This window comes from Corylus avellana, chromosome ca5 (assembly GCF_901000735.1).
Source record: "Corylus avellana chromosome ca5, CavTom2PMs-1.0".
Classification (NCBI taxonomy): domain Eukaryota; kingdom Viridiplantae; phylum Streptophyta; class Magnoliopsida; order Fagales; family Betulaceae; genus Corylus; species Corylus avellana.
Window position 1 is genome coordinate 6,334,738 of NC_081545.1, and position 7,921 is coordinate 6,342,658.

Genomic DNA, 7,921 nt, shown 5'->3' on the forward strand with positions numbered 1-7,921 from the left:
GGAATTGAATAATTAAAAGAAATTGAAAGTTTAATACATTAAATTAAGCATTTTTGAATTTTGAGAGTACTTTCAAAACGCGTGAAAATTCAATGGAGTTTTATGAATTTTCATGTTATGAAATCTAGCATTTCTTTTTTGAATAAGATTTGACTTAATTCATTCCATTAGAAAAAGCATCTAAAGTATAAAACTTTAAACAGAAAGAGCAAATTAGTATAAAGTTACAATATCATAAATATTACTAGGGATCTCCTTCATCCAAATTCTATATATTTGTTTTCATGCCACCCCCATTTGCTCCCCGCTTGATGTGCACCACATCCCTTCGCCTAAACCTAGACAACACTTCTTTGATATCTTCTATGATTTGTCCATAACGACACCACTTTGGGTTATTGCCGTTGATTTCTAGCATTTCTCTAACCCTAAATCAAACTAAATATAACTATATGCCACCAACAACCAGAAAAGTATAGGAAACGGCTGGATAATATATGGGGTAGGTATTGAAATATTGTTTAGCAAAATAGTAATTTTCAGTTACTTTTATATCAACAAGCAATTAAATGTGCCCATTAAATTAGGCTTTTGCGTCTATTTAAGCAGTTGACCAAACTAATCCCGACAAATGCTAACTTTTTAATCAAGAATTGATTGATTAATTTTAAGGTAAAGTTTATTATTCATAAAGCTGTCAAGGTCCCTAGTGTGTCCCCTTGCATATGGCCATGCGTAGCAAAAGATTGATGCAAAAAGAATATAATATTCCGTCTGCTGTAATTAAATAATTTGCTCACTAATTACTCTTATTATTGAATATTTGTGCATTTGTGTGACTTAAGCTTAATCTAAGGTTGACTTTGTCCGGCCTACCAGCTGGTAAAGCCAAATCATTGGCCCAAAATAACTTTAAATACACAGTATTTTTTCTTTTTCTTTTTTTGAGAATAAATATATAGGAGCAGTGATGCAGCACACTGACGTGTATGAACAGTTATGCACGCCAGTGTTATTTAATTATAAAATATAATTAAATAATTATTTAAACAGTAAATAAATAAATAAAATCTAACAACATGCACGCAGTGTGCTGCATATCACTAACCAAATATATACAGTATTAGGGTAATGTCGTACAACCAAATGGGACCAGGGCGGGTACTACATTTATCATCGTGAGCAAAGGTTATAATTAATAATTAGTATAACTTACAAAAAAAACAAAAAAAACAAAAAAAAAAGGAAAGATAATTTTCTACTTCCAAGCACCCAATGAGGTTCACTAAACATGGTGCTTGTTGCTTACAAGAAATTCGAAAAATGTTTGGTTATGCTGTTTTTACAATAATTTTCTTATAAATTAATGTGATGACGTTGCTACCATAACTACAATCAAATTTAATTATTTAATAACTGATATATTAAGTATCGGGTGGACAGTCAAATTAATTTGTAAAGAACTTGTAAAAAAAGTCATAATACATAATCTACGCTTCATGATAATTATGCTAATCATCAAATGAAAGCATCTTTAGGGCAAGTTTATAATTGCGTTTGAAAGGCTTAAAAGTGCTTTTAACAATCAAAAAGCTTATTTAAAGAAAAAGTACTCGTTTGGTAAACAAATTTGAAAGTGCTTTTAAAGGTCCAAAAAGCACTTTTGGCAAAAGCTTATAAATGGAGCTTTTGCGAAATCGCTTTTTGACTTAAAAGCTCTATTTCTCAAGCGTAATCCCAAACAGAATCTTAATATCCAATCAAAAGTTAATGTTTGTGAATCTAAATTATATATAAAATCTAATTAAGGGCATTGAAAATGATTTTCACCATCCAAAGTTGCGGTACTAATTGGTATCATGCATTGAAACTCTAGGAGGCAAAGCAAGTATCATAATTTTCTTCCAAGTTATTGCCTCAAATCTTTTCAGAGGCACTTGCCATGCAATTCACATTAAAGACATGTAAAAATCGTTCTTGTTCATGGCCATTATAATAAAAATGTATCAATAATTTTGTTATCAAGTTACCTTGAGCTTTTTAGGAATAGAATCATATGAAATCTAATATGGATCAAGAAATAAATCATTTTTATTTCAATTGAAATAGAGAAGATCTTGATTCACTTTTTTTCATAAATAATTCATGAACGTCCCACCATTGGTAGTGATTCAATGGTTTTAAGGAAATCTTCAAAGTGGTTAAGCATGTATTAGAGTAAGAATTCGACTCTCAAAATGAGAATTTTTAATCTTATTAGTATTATAGCCATGACTTGCAGTCTTACTGATGCCCTGAAAAGTTGTGTTAGACTATGGCTCAATTAGATTTAAGGGAGTAGCCCGCCGAGTAGGCATGTACTATTACAATCCAACTGATCGAGTGAGTAGATGATATTATAACTACGCTCAAATAGAATAATTACAATTGATCTCCCTCATGCCTCTTTGCTTAGGGAAAAAAAAAAATCATGAATGTCTCAATAATTTGTGAATTTTTTTTTTTTTTTTTTTTTTTGGAGGGGGGGTGCAAAATTAGGGTATCCAGTTAATGCTTTGACTGGTCCCTTTCCTTCATGGCCAGAAGATCCAGGGTGCTTGTTTCAATTAATATCTGAACCCCACATCTCAATTGTCATTATCTTCAGAAGCATTATTTTTTTTTTTTGGGCCCCTTGTGTAGATTCTTCTCTGTGTTCATAGAATTCAAGGCCAAACAAGCATGACAAGAAAAATCTAGATTAAATGAACGACGGCAACAACAAAAATAAATTGCTATCAAATTACGCACTAAGAAGGGAAATGCCACGACCACAAATGTTGCTACAATAAGAGAGGATTGATCATCTGTCACATTTTTGCACTATGGTAGTTGTGGCTCTGGTCATCTTCGTCCACAAAATTCTTCCCAACAATGAAAGCTCAGAAGAAAACAAAATTCTCAAGGAAAACCAATGAATTTGGAGACTTTGTTACAGTCTCTCAAAATGCGGTGAACAAAGTTATCAGAAGAATTTTATCCAACCCAGTATTAAATCACCTACATTTTGAACACGCGTTAATTTCATAGGCTGGATTGGAATAAATTATTTTTACCGAGTTTAGAGAAAAAGTTTGTTGCAATGTAGCCCTTGCCATACATATTGCGTTGAAAATAAGCTTATTTTCAGTATAGGTTTTCAATTTTGGGTTTGTTGTCGGGTAGCCAACCCTTTCCACCAATTTTTTATTTTTTATTTTTATCCCTTGTTAAAAAAATAAAATAAAAAAGATGGTTAGTGAATGTGGGACAGGAGAGTGAAATTGTCCAATGTTGAGTTGCTTTCGAGTGATTAATTCTTTTGGGAGTGATTAATTCTTTTGGGTGTGGGGGATTTTGGAAGGCTTGGGGCAGAGGCAATTCTTTTGGGTGTGGAGACAAGCAATAGAAGGTTCGGGAGAGATTGAAGGTTGTGTAATGTCACATACACAAATTGATGGCTCAGGACTAAGTAAATAAAGAAAACAATAAAAAATAAAATAAAAACAATCATAGTCACACCAATCTTAGTCCATAAAGAATGATGCTGGCATCTCACTAATGGGAATAGAAAGGAAGTCTCACTTCAAAAATAGTGACATATATCAAGGATCCTATATTATTACCGCGTGTTAAATTAGATGCTCCATTAGTATTTGTGGTTACAATAGACCGAAAAAGAGGTTACGTGCGCCATGCCGGAACTTTTTTATGTTTTTCTCTTCAATATACCCTTTAAGTTACTTGAAAAAAATAAATAAATAAATAACCATTTGAAGTGTATTTTTTCCTAATTAAAACGATAGATTCCTAACAAAATATTAAAACAGAGCAATTTCTTTCTACTGAACTTCCTAGATCTCTGTGGGGCCTAGGAATAACCTAAAACTCATGGCCCATAGAGGGCCAAAGAGACGGACCGACAAGACTCAGCAAGCTAAGGCCCACCATAAACTCTCAACATACTTCTAAAATTTTCATGGATATATTCATTAATCATCTAAGGGAATTTGGGGACTTGTAGGACCTAAGAATCTCCTAAAAGCCCACGACATAGAAAAGGCCCAAATAGACTTACCTCCAGCCCACCGAAGGAGTCCAAGACCTAATGGACTTAGAGCCATGACCACTCCAACAAATTCTAGAAGACTCTAGAATGCTTTATACACTCGTATATAGGGCATAAGGTATACAGCTTCACTATTCTACACAGTCTATCAATAATGCTTTTCTTACCGGGGAGAGCTCTCCCCCTCATTTTTTACTGATTTTGGCATCAAAGTCCCTTCGGCCCTTCAAGACCAATGAGCTTCTGACGTCTTCTACTTCTTTCGTAAATGGAGCTCTTTCCTAGAAAACGACTTGGGGCCATTGTTAATTCCGTACACTAATCGTCTCTATCACAAATATTGTGAAATTTCAATCTTGAGTTTCTTAGCATCAATCATATTGTAGATAAGTGACTCTTTTAGGTAAGTGGCATCTCTTCCTCCCTATTGAGAAAAAAGGTCATGATTTTTAACTTTTACTAGAAAGAGATGTTTGGAAGTCCTATTTTGTAGCATGCATTTATCCGTTGACAAAAATAAAAAATAATAAGTCTTGGGAATCATGACTCTTTTGAGTCTGACCTAATTTCAGATTTTCATTATCACACCTTATCCCGTTGGAAAAAAAAAAAAAAAGAAAAAAAAAAAAAGAAAGAAAGAAAGAAAGAAAGAGAAGGGTGGTCTATTCCCGTGATTGCCTTGATTAGAGAAGCACCTTATTAATCTAATCTCATCTTTATTGGCTAAGCATGTATTGGTTAATTACTCTCATCATCATCACTCCCATTATTAAGCACTGATCACTTAGGCATCATTAATCAATAGAACCAAAAAAATTATCACAGCAAAATGATGATACGAAAATCCACTATATATATATATTGACATATTGTCAAGTCATTTTTAAATGACGTGACAATATATTCACCATGTTGAATCTCAACCTCACATACTTTTTATACTAGTTTAATTGGGCTGAAATTGGGCCAATTTTGTAGCATAGGGATTTCACTATGTTACTAGATGGGCTTCGGTGCGTTCAGAAAATAGACTTGGATTGTGATTGGCCCAATTTAAACTTAATGGGGGCATATTCCATTCTGAATACCGTTCATTTAGCCCAGCTATTGGACAAAGAAGAGATAGAACTTATTAGTGGATTAAGCCATCAGATTAGTGCTGCACAATAAAAATAAAAAAGGGGAAAAAACATTATAAAAAAAAAAAAAAAAAATCTGATCCCACTATCAATAAACAATTAAACGATTAAATTAAAAAAAAAAAATACTAGTTGTGATTGACGTGACAGTATCGTGTGGGCTGCCATCTTAATTTATATGTCCATGTGACAATACCACGCGAACTCTCACATTAGTTTGTTAGAGAGTTATAGTAAAATTAACCATTAGATTTGTAAACTTATGTAGATGTCATATAAGTCAATGGTAGACTTTACAAATTTAATGGTTGATTTATTATATTTGCAAGAAAATATGGGCTAAATATGAAAAACTTATTGACTCCTAGCATTTCTCTTTTTCATATTAAAAATCTTGCACAAAACTGTCTTTAATTGGAGGTATGAAAGAAATACTATTGGTTTTTTTTTTTTTAACATGTGTGTGAATAGCAACAACGAATTATATATAAACATTCAGAATGACAAATTGACTCTCTCAAAGTTATTTGTTTATTAGATATGAAGGTGCAAGGAATTGAAATCTCGAAAGAAATTATATATACAAACTACTCCTAGCCTATTGACCATTAATGCTCAATGAAATTTCTGTTTTTTCCTCTCCATTATATTATCAACGACAAAGGGATAATACATATTGGTGTGATTTTGGATCCAAAAATTAGTTAATTTGGGTGAAAATCACTATGCTTGGCCAATTTTTTTTTAATGTCTTAATGAAGTAAACAAATTCTTAATTAATTAATTAGTTCAGTGATTCATGTGGCATATACGGTTGCTGTCACAATCTGACTGAATTATATATCTCTTATAAGGCAAATAGATACACTAATATGTGCTTTACTTAGCCCCCAAAGAAAAAAAAAAAAAAAAAAAAAAAGAGTTCAAGGGTTTTGGGTCTTGTTCTTTTCATGCTTTTGATCGATCTGTTTGGAATAAAGCATAAAGCATGATATTTTCATTTTTCTTTTGATTGGTTGAACTTGTGATTTGTTATAACTATACATTAATAATTAAATAATCAAACTGATTAATTACTATAATAAAGAAATTTATCTCTATGTTCATTTTGTCATAATATAAATTAAACGATTAAATTAATTAACTCCTAATTAGCTTTTGGGATAAGTGATAATTTAACATGATATTAGAGTAAATGTTATGAGTTTGAACCTTATTACTTTCTGCCATTCACTTTCCAATTCAATTAAAAATTTTACGTGTTCACGATCAATTCCTATTGGCTTGAGCTTTTGGAATAAGTAGTGATTTAACATATTCATTATGATCAGATTTGTAATTAACTATTTTAAATCTTTAAGGGCTTGTTTGTAATTGAGTTTGAGGAGCCTAAAAATGTTTTTAATACTCAAAAAGTTTGTTTGAAGAAAAAATTACTCATTTGGTAAAAAAATTAAAAGCTCTTTTAAGGGTAAAAAAAGCCTAAAAAATGGTCCAAACACACTTTTGGAAAAAGCTTCATGTTTAAGCTTTTGTCAAAAGATGTTTTTTTGACTTAAAAACTCTATTTCTCAAACGCAATCCTAAGCAAGCTCTAAATCCCCACAGTCTATTTGCCGATTAGAGTTTTTTTTTTTTTTTTTTCTTTTCTTCTTCCCTTTCTCTACAAATCTTTCCCTAAGTTCGAGCATTAGGTTTCCAGCAATAAGACTTTCCTGTTTTTGATTTCATCTTCATATATGGTCAAGGCAAATACCTTCTGGTTGTCATGTACCAATCAGTTTAGGTCGAGGGCGGTTTTGGATGGTGACACAATTTGGCCAATATTGGAAACTTTGGGAAAAAGGAAATCAAACCAACTTTAAGGGGTCTATGCTTAATTTTAATTTCTGTTGCAGTACAATTTAATTATTTAGTCATATATTATGCTTATATGTTGCAATTTTGCTTGTTCCTTAGGGTTCCCAATGGGCAGCTCAATCGACTGGAGATTATGCCTCATGAAGCGAAAGTCATTAATTCGAGTCTCCTCTCCATCTTATGTAGACATGTCAAACAAATATATATATATACTCCCCTCAAACTACCATCTAATTGACAATGTCCCTCATAAACTTTTAATTGTGACAATTTTTCCCCCAAACTACCAAAAATTGTCATTGTTCCTCCAAATGACGAAACTATTCTTAGTAAAATAAAAACAAAAAATACTAAAACTTCTAGAAAAAACCTAAAACAAAAATAAATAAATAAAATCCAAAGGGTGGCAAATTTAAAATTAAAAAAAAAATCCATTTTATAAGAAAAAAATTAAGATTTTTTTTTTTTGTTATGAAAAATATATATATTTTTATAACTTTTTAAAATAAAAATTTCTGTTTTAAAAAAATTAACAATTTTCGTTTAAGAAAATAAAAATTTTTGTTTAAAGAAAAAATTGTTTTAAAAAAAAAATCGTTTTTTAAAAAAAAAAAATTAAAATTTTCGTTTAAAAAATAATAATTATTTTTTTTTAAAAAAAATATTTCTTTTTAAATTTAAATTTTCGTTTAAAAAAATTAAAAATTTATTTATTTTATTTATTTATTGAATTTATATGAGTATTTTCGTCTTATTGAGAAATACATAGGGGCATTTTTATCTTTTTGCTAGCTTTAGGGGGGGACATTGACAAATGTTTTGATAATTTGGGGGG